General features: G+C 47.6%; 1 protein-coding gene and 1 pseudogene across 1 annotated transcript in view; one reads left to right on the forward strand and one right to left on the reverse strand.

Annotated features, from left to right (window-relative positions):
* The window catches only part of NINJ2 (ninjurin 2), a 93,976-nt gene that overhangs the window by 70,726 nt on the left and 10,729 nt on the right, over positions 1-12,521 (reverse strand). The gene's annotated exons all lie outside the window — the stretch shown is intronic.
* Positions 3,329-5,456, forward strand: LOC141585036 (uncharacterized; annotated as a pseudogene).

The following is a 12,521-nucleotide window of genomic DNA, read 5'->3' on the forward strand; positions in this document are numbered from 1 at the left end:
ATCCAATCTTTTCACCCACCATTGAGTATTATCCTAGCACTGACACTTAGTTTTAATCCAGTTTAATATTTTATACACAGGTTCTTGTACTGGTTTCCAATTGTTTTATGTTAAGTTTTGAATTCCCCCACAAAATTACAAACCTCTTGGTAAGCCATGCTCTACCCTACTCTAGCACCTAGGTGCTAAAGCACAATACACATCCAGTACACAGTGAACATTAGATCACTATCAATCAGCATATGGGAATCTGTAAATAATCTAGTGTATATCCATAGTAAGTAATACTCTGCAACAGTTACAAATAATAAGGTGGATCTACATATTCCGACATGGAGATTTCCAGTTCATATTATTTTGCCCCCCAAAGTTAAAGCAATCAGGCTCAGTACAAAACCCTTTATGTAGAAGGAAGTAGAAGAAACAAGGGTCTGGTCCATCCATCTGTTTATCGCCTTCCTCCTACATACCCCTAGTCACAGACATTTGTTACAATCTAGTGTGGCAGAACTCAGTAATTTCCTGTATTTTCCCTTTCAAAAAGAACTGTAGTTAATGTGGGATTTTTTGTTTTTGTTTTTGTTTTTTTGAGACCAAGTTTCACTCTTGTAGTCCAGGCTGGAGTGCAATGGCGCAATCTCAGCTCAGTGCAACCTCTGCCTCCCAGGTTCAAGCGATTCTCCTGCCTCAGCCTCCCAAGTAGCTGGGATTGCAGGTGTGCACCAACACACCCAGCTAATTTTTGTATTTTTAGTAGAGACAGGGTTTCTCCATGTTGGTCAGGCTGTTCTCAAACTCCCAACCTCAGATGATCTGCTTGCCTTAGCCTTCCAAAGTGCTGGGATTACAGGCGTGAGCCACCTCACATGGCCTGCAGTCAATGTTGAATAAATGTCTAAGTCAGTTTCCATAGGACTGGCCACAATAATAGTCACACTTATGTAACATATGTATGGCGCAGGCATTGCTCATAGTGATTCATATAAATTATCTCATTTAACCCTCACTATAGTTTTAAGACACTGAGGCACAGAGAGGTGAAGTAACTTGCTCTAGGTCAGACAGCACAGCAAAGAAGTGGCTGACCCAGGATTCAAGCCCGGACAGTCTAGCTTAGGAGCCTGTGTCTTCAGCCTCTTTGCTGAAGGAGCTTTTCTTTATTTCTACTTTTTATGTATTCCTCAGTGATGGTACTCAGAATGCTGTGTAAGAAATAATGGAAAAGAAAAAAAAAAATTCCCATTCCCACCCTAACCTACGGCTCTGTTTATGGACTTGTAGGTTTGAGGTACCTATAAGGAGCTACTGATGCCTTCTGGAAACTGTGTGTGGGCTGCTAATGAGAGAACATGACCATTTTCTGTGACTGTGTTAGTCAAGTGATAGAGATCGCCCCAGCAAGTGCCTCCTGAGGACCGGTTCCAGCCCCAACCCTAGATCATATCAAGCACAACTTCAGCTATTAATCTGGCTAATGATGGTACAGGTGTAACAAATCCCACCTGATTGAAAGCAGCAGGGGTAGACGTGTTAACTTTTATAAAAATATAGGTACAAGGTATAAGATTGGGATTCTGATGCTTGGCTCCTCAAAGGCTTGAAGAATGAAGATTGATGCCATCTAAAAGCAAATTAGAAGACTTTGCCCAGGCCCAGGCCCCGGAATAGTGTACCGGAGACGACACTGTGTTTAGAGTGCTGTTTCAGGTTAAATCAGCATTCCTGAAATGTGCCAGACCTATTGTCACAGCAATATGTACCCCGGTTCACAAACAGAATGTTTGCTCTCTGGCAGCCAAATGCACTTGGAACTGGCGGTAATGACCTCACAAAAGCAGGAAAGCTGAGCAGTTAGTCAGATGATTAACAAGGTACTGAGATGGAAGAGTTGGGTATCACTTAATGAAAATATCTTGGCATCTCAGAATCAAAGTTTCCAAACTCGGAGGCAGTTTAGGAACCATCATATCCAAAATCCTTGCTTTACAAATGTGGCAACTGAAGCTTAAAAAAAAAAGGTTGGTCTCAGGGCTCCTTGCCTGAACAAAGTTAAAGTGTAGTTCTTCCAATACAATTTGCTCAGGCCTCCCTTTCAATGACAGCAGGGCCTTTAGTCTCAACTACTGTCATTAATTCATCCCCAGTGCTTGACTTCTATTTCTCCTTTCCTCTTAATGGTTATTTATTCATTTTATTTTTGAGAGACTCTTGCTCTGCCACCCAGGCTGGAGCATAGTGGTACAATATGGGCTCACTGCAACCTCAGCCTCCAGGGTTCCAGTGATTCTCATTCCTCAGCCTCCCGAGTAGGGCTAATTTTTGTATTTTTTAGTAGAGACGGGGTTTCACCAAGTCGGCAGGGCTGGTCTTGAACTCCTGGCCTCAAGTGATCCGCCCACCCTGGCCTTCCAACGTGCTGGAAATTACAGGTGTGAGCCACTATGTTAGGCCACATATTTATTTTTAATTGTTCTGTTAGTATTTTGTTTACTCAGACAGAAAAGGAGGATTATACCCCCATTCCACCACCCCACTCCAACCTCTCCACTGTGGCTCCAGTGCTACAGACCACTCCCAACTTCAGTCCTGGAAGAATGGAAGGCTGCAGCTGAGAGACTGGGGTTAGAAGTGATCTTCATAAATTGTTTGTGTACCCTCTGTCTAGAGTTCTTAAAGTATGGGTGCTCCAGGTGGGTTTCAGGCTTTTCTCTTATGTAATCACGTTTATGAGGTGAAATTATTTGACAATGTGCTTGTACTATTTTCAAATAATGAAAGCCAGTCATTGCCCTACTGATGTCTCATCAGAACAAAAATTCTGCCTTCCATGTGCAGACTGCTCTCTGGTTTTCAGAACTACTGCTTCTCCCTTCTGGAACAGCTCTACCTTCCAGCTGGGAAGGGAGGTAGGAAAGTGGCTGCCCTGAGTTGTTCCTCCTGCCTCCCTTCCCTCCCACTACCCCACCCCCTCCTCCTCCAGCTTTGCAGATTCTCTAGGTTGATGTCTATGTTGATCTGCAGGTGGGCTCCAGTTGGAGAGTCTCTGGACAAAAGCAAAGCCTACTTTTCTCCAGGGTGAAAGGCGTGGGGAGAGGCCATGAGGATGGGAAGAGGAATGTGCCCCAAATCAAAATGCTTCTCCTGGAAGTCAGGAAAGAATTCTAGATCGCTAGCTCTGATCAGACTCATGGGCTAAAGAAACAGGCTGTAGGGGTAGTCTCTTCTAACACTGCCCTGGAGCTACGTTATTTCCTAGACTGGCTCAGAAAATATCTGTCTTTGAGGACAATGCCGCTTTACGGTAGAATCTAGCAGACCACCGTTCGACATGGTCCTGGCAGGGGCCTTCCCTGTGGGCGTGGCAGGCCAAAAAGGACACATAGTTTAGGTTTGACAGCCTAAGATATGATGAATCCCAGTTAAGCCATTGACTAGCTGTGACCTTGAGCACAAGGACTTCCCTGAACTTCAAGTTTTCTCATCTGTAAGTCAGGGTTAATAATACTTACACGGTGGCCCTAAAAAAAATCAGAGAGAAAAAAAATCTATGCAAAATGCCTGCTTCATACAAAGGGCCCAGAAAGTGGTAGTTTTTTTGTTTGTTTGTTTTGAGACAAAGATTCGCTCTTGTTGCCCCGGATGGAGTGCAATGGCACGTTCTCGGCTCACTGCAACATCTGCCTCCCGGGTTCAAACGATTCTCCTGCCTCAGTCTCTCGAGTAGTTGGGATTACAGTTGCCCACCACCACGCCCGGCTAATTTTTGTATTTTTAGTAGAGACGAGGTTTCTCCAGGTTTGCCAGGCTGGTCTCAAACTCCTGACCTCAGGTGGTCTGCCCGCCTCGGCCTCCCAAAGTGCTGGGATTACAGGCGTGAGCCACCGCGCTCTAAGCTATTATTATTAATAACTGAAGGGAAGCCTAGGGGAAACTCAGAAATCAAGGACTCCTGTGAGAAAAAAGGAACCGAAATAGCCCAGACTGGCGCTCCCCAGATTCTGCAGCTGGCGGCGCTGCCCACGGAGGGGCAGGTTGGGGGTAGGGGATCAAGGGGAGACGAAGGTGAGGGGGCGCAGGGCTAGTTTTGTGTCGGGAAAGGGTGGCCCTGGGCCTCCTGCGGGGGAAGGAAGAGATGAAACCACGTGACAGGGTCAGAGCTCAAAGCCAAGTCCCGAGCGCGCGGCAGGCTGGAAGCGGGAAGTGGGCTCGGGGCCCCGCTCCCCTGCCCGGCTGGCCGGCCTGCGTCAGCTGACCTGGTTTCCGCGGGCCGCGCGCCCTCGCGCTCCCGGCCCCGGCCGCCGCCCCCGACCCGCTCCGCGCCAGCCGGCCCGGCCCTCCCGCCCCAGCCAGCCCCGCCGCCGCGGCCTCTTGGCCCAGCGCCTGGGGCCGTCCTGCCGCTCCCCTGAGTGCCCTGCGAAGGCCGCGGCCGCCTGCTCAGCCCGGGAACCTTCACCTCCCCAGGACCGGCGCCTTCCTCGGGACCCCGCCCCCTGCTCCCCACGGCCGCCCTGCGCCTCTCTGTCCCCCGCAGCTGCCCGAGCCCCCAGCAAGGGCCACCGAGGGCTCCAGGAACACCCCAGGCCCGGCCTTCTCGCTCGCAGCGCCCCACCTGTGACCCTCAGCGACCCTCCCGCGCTGCCCTCCGGCGGCGCGGCTGTCTGGAGGCCCCGCGCCATCGCAGCCTCCCAGCCTCGCAGCCTCGCGCCGGGTCGGGAGGGCAGGGTGGGGTTCCTGAGTCCGGAAGAAAGGGTCGCGGCTGCGGCCGCACCGGCCCTCGGGCCTACATCCGCTCCGCTGCGACGCGGTTCACAAACGAGGGAAGGGGCGAAGGGAAGAAACCCTTGATTCGGGAACACGACCCTGGGCCTGCAACTGTACATCCTGTCCCCTCACTGAATCCTCACAAGCCCTGTGGGGCGTGTCGTCATCGTAGGCCTGGAGATGAGGAAGCCGAGGCTCGGGGAGCGGCCTCTGAGCGGCTGGTTTGCAGCAAAGCCAAAGCCAACATTTTTTCTTAGCGGCGGTCGTTTGAGCCGCGCCTTACCGCAGCTACTCTGCCGTCAGCCAAGAGGTCACCTCTTTTCTGGAACTCCCTCCCCGCTCACATGATGGAAGCAGTCAGTCGACTCTTCCAGTAGAAACTGTTTTGCCCCTTTTGGGGGGAATCTTGAGTTACCAGCTCATCTCTCAGGTCTTAGATAACACTTTCCTTGAACCCACTAGGTCCTCCAGCACCTCTACTTCCCTTTTTGGTGGCCCTTATCATACCACCTATTGCAACTGCTCATTTCCTCATCTGTCTCCCTCTGCAGAGGGAGTGAAGGTACCCGAGTACCGGAACCATGGTCTTCATTACCACCTCAGCATTAGCTGAAGCGCCGTGGGCCGACTCCCAGGGTGCCACTGTTTCCCAGGAACATCCTTTGAGAACCACTGAACTAGAGTTTGCAAGTTAAAGTAAAGCAAGAAGGAAAACCAGAAACAACCGTGAAAATCTGACCTTTCATCACCTTCATACTGGCTACCATTTATTGAGTGCTTCTTAGACAACAGGCATTGTTTTCAGTGTGTGAGCGCAGTGTTTCTCAAACATAAATGTGGGGCCCAACGCAGGGGATCTTGGTAAAATGCAGGTTCTGATTTAGTACCTCTGAGGCGGGGCCTGAGATTCTGCATTTCCAACAAGCTCCCAGGATACTTTGTGTAGAAGGGCTTTGGCGTATTAATTTATTCGATCTTCTTAATAATCCTATAAAGTACCACTGCTATTCCCATTCTGCAGATGAGGAAACAGATTAAGCATTATGAACTTCCATCAAAATAAGAGACTGCAGGGCAAGGAGGGAGGGGGAATAGTGTGGGCAGTGTACAGTTTTAGAATAAGCAGAGATGAAGTTCTAGGCAGAAGAAAAAGGATTTACAGAAAGCCTGACATGCAAGATAGGGGGACAGGGCCCACACACAGGGCTGTTCACCATTAGATCATCTATGCACAGTACTTGGGGCTGTGGGCTTCCTGAAAGTCCCAAGTATCTGAGACCTGAAAAAAAAATTTTGGCATCTAACATAGAAGAAAAAACGAATATTTAAATTAATAATTCCAAAATTCAAATAATGAATTGTTTCAAAACTTTTACATGATAGAATTCATATTTAATAAGTGATATGGGTATATTTTAATGCATTTAATTTTAAAAACGGGGTAGGGCCTACTAAGAACAGGCCACTAAGAACAGGCCAAGCCCTGGCCTCACTGGGTTTGGATGTAATCCTGAGGGCAGCCAGGAACCACTGATAGAGGCAGGAGAATGTTCTCTGTGGCTACAGTGAGGAGAATGGATTGGAGGGAGGCCAGACTGAAGGCCAAGCGGCTAGAGACCAGATAGGCAGTTACAGTCTTCAGATTGCAAGACAATCTCTCTGTAGTGCCAAGATTAGCATAAAATCATAGCATTATATAACTCAATTATTCTTTGATTCCTTCGGCCCCAATCTGACTCAGCATTCTAAATTTACTTAAGATCTGGGGACAAGCCTTTTGCCAAATCCTTTCCCATGACGGCAAATTATGTTAGTCAATCAACACATGCCTTGAGCCAGACAGACATGGGTACGGGCCTCAGTTCTGCTGCTTGCTAGCTGGGTGACTTGGCACAAATGATTTAATTTCTCTGGGCCTCAGATTCCTTACTGGTAACGTGAGCATAATGTATTCCTCACAGAATTAAGTGAGAAAACTATGTATATAGGACTTCTTATGGGGTGGGTACTTAGAAATAAATAGTAGCTATTATCATTTATGGGCCTTTGTTCTGAAATCTGCCTAAGTTTTCTCTAGGAAGTAACAGAGGGTAAATTATTTAGTATTTTCATCAATCTTCTGAGGTAAAAATTATTATCCCCATTTTGCAGATCGGGAAAAGGGTTCAGGGATTAGATCACAGCTCTGTGAAGCAGGGGCACAAAGTGGTCAACCTGCAAGAGCTGGAACTTTATTTTCCTTGTCCTTCTGTCCATGCACTCACTCCAGCAGTTGACATCTGCTCTCTCTGATGGCTCCACGACCAATTTCCCTTAGTCATGGCATGAGTCAGCCATAAGGGCTGATGGCACACCACCGAATACTCTGCTGTGGCGCCACTAGCTGCCATTCTCCTTTTTCTCCAATCTTTTCCAGCCTCCCTAATACCTTGCCCCCCGCTTTTACAGCTTCTGGATTTTCCTTATTAAAGAGCTTGTCTCTGAGACTCAGACAGAGCCGCCCCAGACTGGGATGCCTTCCAGGGTACCTCCCTTTCAAGGGAGCAGATAAGTAGGTCACTTCAGGATGGTGAGGGAGGAAGCTTGACTTCTTATGGGTGGAGGAAAAATACTGCAGGTCACATGGAGAATGGAAAACAAAATAACAGGGTTTCTCTCTTTTCCTAATTCTGTCACACAATCTCACCAGCATTCTGGAACCAGTACAGGCAATACTGATCTTTTAGGGCATGGCAACTTGAGCATAAGACTTGTTTGTCTACCCTGAGACCAGCCTGGCCAACACAGTGAAACCCTGTCTCTACCAGATGGGATGTCCCCTACATCCCATCTGCCTCCTCTTCAGGCTACTCCACAGCCCCCAGGATATGTTTTTCTCCTGTATGGTCAAGCGAAATCTCAGCTTCTGCAGGAGCTTCCACCAACTTGTGGACTGCCCCTCAAGGGCCTGAAAGCACAGAGCTCGGCAGGCTGGAGGCTCTGTGGAGCAGGAAGGCACTGCCGGTGAGTGCCTGGAGCAGCCTGGATCCCATCTACAGAGACCCCATTGCAGCAACCGGGTTAGGTCATGGGCTCTGCAAGATTTCTGCTTCCCATCCCAACTCTAGTGGAGGTAGTTCACAAGGTATGTGAGTGAGCATTAAATTACATAGATGACCATGAAAACCAGAAAGAGACAGACAGAGACAGGGACAGGGACACAGGCAGGGCACGGCATTGCAGATCCAACACTACCAACCCCACCCTGCCCCACTATCCCTTGGGACTGAGCCCTGTTTGAATCATAACACTGGGCGGTCACATTTCTAGGAAACTGCAGCTGAAGAGAAAAGGTCCCGGCTGTGTGAGCGAGCCGCGTACAGATTAGGACTGCAAGTGTGTATCCGGGCAGACAATTGGTCACTGGACTCCACACCCGAGGCACAAGACAAACACACAAAACAAGGACCTAAGCCTGACCCCTCAAACCTGGGAGTAAACAAACCTGCTTCCCTGGACGGGGGTTGTGGAAACAGGGAGTTCACCTCTGGAGAGGCACAGGGGTTTTCCATCCTACTGGCGTGGAGCCTGGTGAACTTCTAGCTCAGAGGCTCACCGTTCCAGGATACTGGGAGCTCTTTCACAGAGGCTTGGAGGTCATGCTACAGGCTTTGGGCTGGCACTGTCTCCCAGCTGACTTCCACATTGCCCCCTGCCCTCCCTCTTCCTGTTCCCAAGACCCTCAGACTGTTCAGGGATGCTAGGCCCCTCTGCTCCTTTTCCTCCACCCCTGTAGAAGGCATATTCTCCCATGCCTCAAGTGTCTGTGCCCAGGTGCCCTGTGGGAAGGCCCACTCTTATCTTCAGTAGCTTTCTTTTCTTTTCTTTTCTTTTCTTTTCTTTTGAAATGGAGTTTTGCTCTTGTTGCCCAGGCTGGAGTGCAATGGCGCAGTCTCAGCTCACCACAACCTCTGCCTCCCAGGTTCAAGTGATTCGCCTGCCTCAGCCTCCCGAGTAGCTGGGATTACAGGTGCCCACCACCACACCTGGCTAACATTTCTATTTTTAGTAGAGACAGTTTCACTATGTTGATCAGGCTGGTCTTGAACTCCTGACCTTATGATCCGCCCACCTCAGCCTCCCAAAGTGCTGGAATTACAGGCATGAGCCACCAGGCCTGGCCCTGCCTTCAGTAGCTTTCTCCCCTCTCCTGAGAGGCAGGGCTGGGTGGCAGGAGAGAGACATTCATCTTCATCTGAGCCCTTCATTATGTTTAATCGCTCTAGTGGGAATGGGCCTGTCAAACACATCTCTTTCCTAGGCTGGAGTAATCCCAAACCATCTCTCATCATAGTGGCTGTAAATCCCACAAGTATGTGACATGCACTAGTAGCAGTGACAGTGTGGAGGTGCCTCACACTGAAACAAGAAGTTTGGACTTGAGGGGCTGAGAACCTTTGTCCTGTTAGAAAGTGGCTGGCAGCTCCTCCTCCCTGGCATCTCCTCCAGCCTGGTCCCCTTGATCTGCTGACATCTCTGCGTGACTCTGGGTGCACTGCGTACTCCAGGTCTAGTGCAAGTGCTACAGGACTACCTGGGAGAAAGGAGCCAGTCCTGAAACCTCCATATCCCCCATACATCAGTCGGTTATGGATTTAAGTGCAGATTCTAAGATCTTAGTATGCGTCAGGATCACCAGGGGGCTTGTGAAAACACAGAAAAAAAAAAAAAAGAAAGAAAGACCCTTTCACTGTGCATGGCAAATTAGATACACCAATTAGTCAATTACTCAACAAATGCTTTTTTTTTTTGAGACAGAGTCTGGCTCTGTCGCCCAGGCTGGAGTGCAGTGGTGCAATCTCGGCTCACTGCAACCTCCACCTCCCGAGTTCAAGCTATTCTTCTGTCCCAGCCTCCCGAGTAGCTGGGACTACAGGTGCCCACCACCACACCTAGCTAATTTTTGTACTTTTGGTAGAGACAGGGTTTCACTGTGTTGGCCAGGCTGGTCTCGAACTCCTGACCTCCTGATCTGTCCACTTTGGTCTCCCAGACTGCTGGAATTACAAGTATCAGCCACCACGCCTGGCCTTTTTTTTTTTTTTTTTCTTTTTTTTAAGATGGAGTTTCATTCTTGTCACCCAGGCTGGAGTGCAATGGCGTGATCTTGGCTCACTGCAACCTCTGCCTCCTGAGTTCAAGTGATGCCCCAGCCTCAACCTCCTGAGTAATTGGGACTACAGGTTCCCGCCATCACACTTAGCTAATTTTACTTTCATTTCTTTGTATTTTTAGTAGAGACAGGGTTTCACCATCTTGGCCAGACTGGTCACGAACTCCTGACCTCAGATGATCCACCGACCTTGGCCTCTCAGAGTACTGGGATTACACATGTGAGCCAACACATTCAGCCAAGAGGTTTATTTTTTATGGTAATCAGAAACAGTGTATAAATATGTGCGAGTGTATATTTGTGTGGATATGTAAAATAGCCTATGAAATCTACTCATTTGCATAGAGGCACACCTGCTTCTCTAATTTTCTTTTTTAAACTACAAGTTTTTTTCTATTCTAAATATAATATATAGGTTAGTAGAAAATGTGCAAAGGAAATAAAAAGTGAAAAGAAAAGTAATAGATGAAAATAAGTCTTCATAAACCCATAATCCAGAAATAACTAGTATTAACCTTTTGATTTATTTTTTCCAATAGTTTTCCTGCACATATTTATTCTATATGATTTTTAAAGGAAATTGAGATGAAATCTTTATGTGCTTATGTATCTTACTTTTTTTTTTTTTTTTGAGATGGAGTCTCACTCCGTTGCCAGGCCAGAGTACAGTGGCACGATCTTGACTCACTGCAACCTCTGCTTCCTGGGTTCAAGTGATTCTCCTGCCTCAGTCTCCCAAGTAGCTGGGACTACAGGCATGTGCCACTACGCCCAGCTAATTTTTGTATTTTTAGTAGAGATGGGGTTTCACCATGTTGGCTAGGATGGTCTCTATCTCTTGACCACGTGATCCGCCCACCTCGGCCTCCCTAAGTGCTGATGGGATTACAGGCGTGAGCCACCATGGCTGGCTAATTTTTATATTTTTAGTAGAGATGGAGTTTCACCATGTTACACAGACTGGGCTCGAACTGAGCTCAAGTGATCCTCCTGTTTCAGCCTCCCAAAGTGCTAGGATTGCAGTTGTAAGCCACTGCGCCTGGCAAGTCATTTAAAAATCTCTTGACACATATTACACTATCAAATAGTTTTCTGGAACTTCCATTTAAAAATATTTCTAGAGACTTCTGGGTTCTGGTTCTGCATGTATGGCACTTGGAAGTAGCCACACCATCCTAACAAGTAAAAAGCTGAGGAAACTGATAAATGAACAACTCTTGTTGGATTCAAAAGAGAGGTAAGGCCATAGGGCAAACCACTGCCCCCAAGATTGGCAAGACAGACAGGTGAATACCGGGAGTCATGGCTTACTGGAGCAGACTCACAAGGGCAATTTTCCTCAGGAACCAGTGCCAGCTAGGAAAACCTGTACTGTGGTTGACAAATTGCTTGGAGGCTCAGAACGGACAAGTTAAAAACTCCAGGGTGACCCAGTCATGGGAGTGGGCATTGGAGGAAATGCTTTTGTGAGTTTTACCTCTAGGAGCTGCCCCAAGTTCTATAGTAAATGTCAGAGAAACATCTTCTCATGATTCTGGCAGGGGGAAGGGAGAAAACATTTCAAAATAGGCCAGAGCATTCTGTCTGTTCTTCTTAACAAGGCCTGAGCTCAGGAGAACTATTTAATCAGAGCCAAACTTGCTGAGGTTTTATTAGCACCCAAGTGACCTGGGGAAGGGGAAGATGAGATTTCAGCACTGTAGCTATCCTGACCCACCTAAGGTGGGGGCACTTAGAAGCATTTGTGATGTTCACTCCAGAGGCATAGGCTCACTAAAAGACTGACACCCAACCACAGGACCATAGAACGGATCCCCTCCCCTCACATTTTACCACCACATACTAGGGCCTATCCATAGCAGTTCCTTTTGCCTGATACACTATATCTGACTATCAAGAAAAAATTACAAGGCATACTAAAAGGCAAAACACGCAATTGGAAGAGAAGAGCCAGCATTAGAAATAGATATGGCAAGGATATTGGACGCTATCAGACCAAGAATTTAGAACAACTATGTTGAGTATGCTAAGGGTGTTAATGAATAAGGCAGACAGCATGCAAGAAGAGATGGGCAGTGGAAATGAAGAAATGGACACCCTAAGAGAGAACCCAAAAGGAATGCCAGTGGGAAAACACTGACAGAAATGAAGAATGCCATTCATGGGCTCATTAGTAGACTGGATGTGGCTAAGGAAAGACTCTCTGAGCTTAAGTATACCTCATAGAAAGCCCCTAAATGGAAAGGCAAAGAGACAAAGACTGAGAAAATAGAACAGAATGTTCAAGAGCTGTGGGACAACGACAACAGGTACAATATATGTGTAATAGAAATAACTGAAGGAAGAGGCAGAAAAGAACAGAAAAAATATTTGAAATAATAATGACTGAGCATTTTTCTCAAACTAATGCCAGATGCCAAATTATAGATACAGAAAACTCAGAGAAAATCAAGCAGGATAAATGCCCAAAGAACTACCAAAAATCAAAGACAAAGAAAAAGTCCGGAAAGAATCCACAAGAAAAACAAAATCTTACCTATTGAAGAACAAAGATAAGAATTACATCTGATTTCGGCCGGGCGCGGTGGCTCAAGCCTGTAATCCCAGC

Source organism: Saimiri boliviensis, chromosome 7 (genome assembly GCF_048565385.1).
Source record: "Saimiri boliviensis isolate mSaiBol1 chromosome 7, mSaiBol1.pri, whole genome shotgun sequence".
NCBI classification, from domain to species: domain Eukaryota; kingdom Metazoa; phylum Chordata; class Mammalia; order Primates; family Cebidae; genus Saimiri; species Saimiri boliviensis.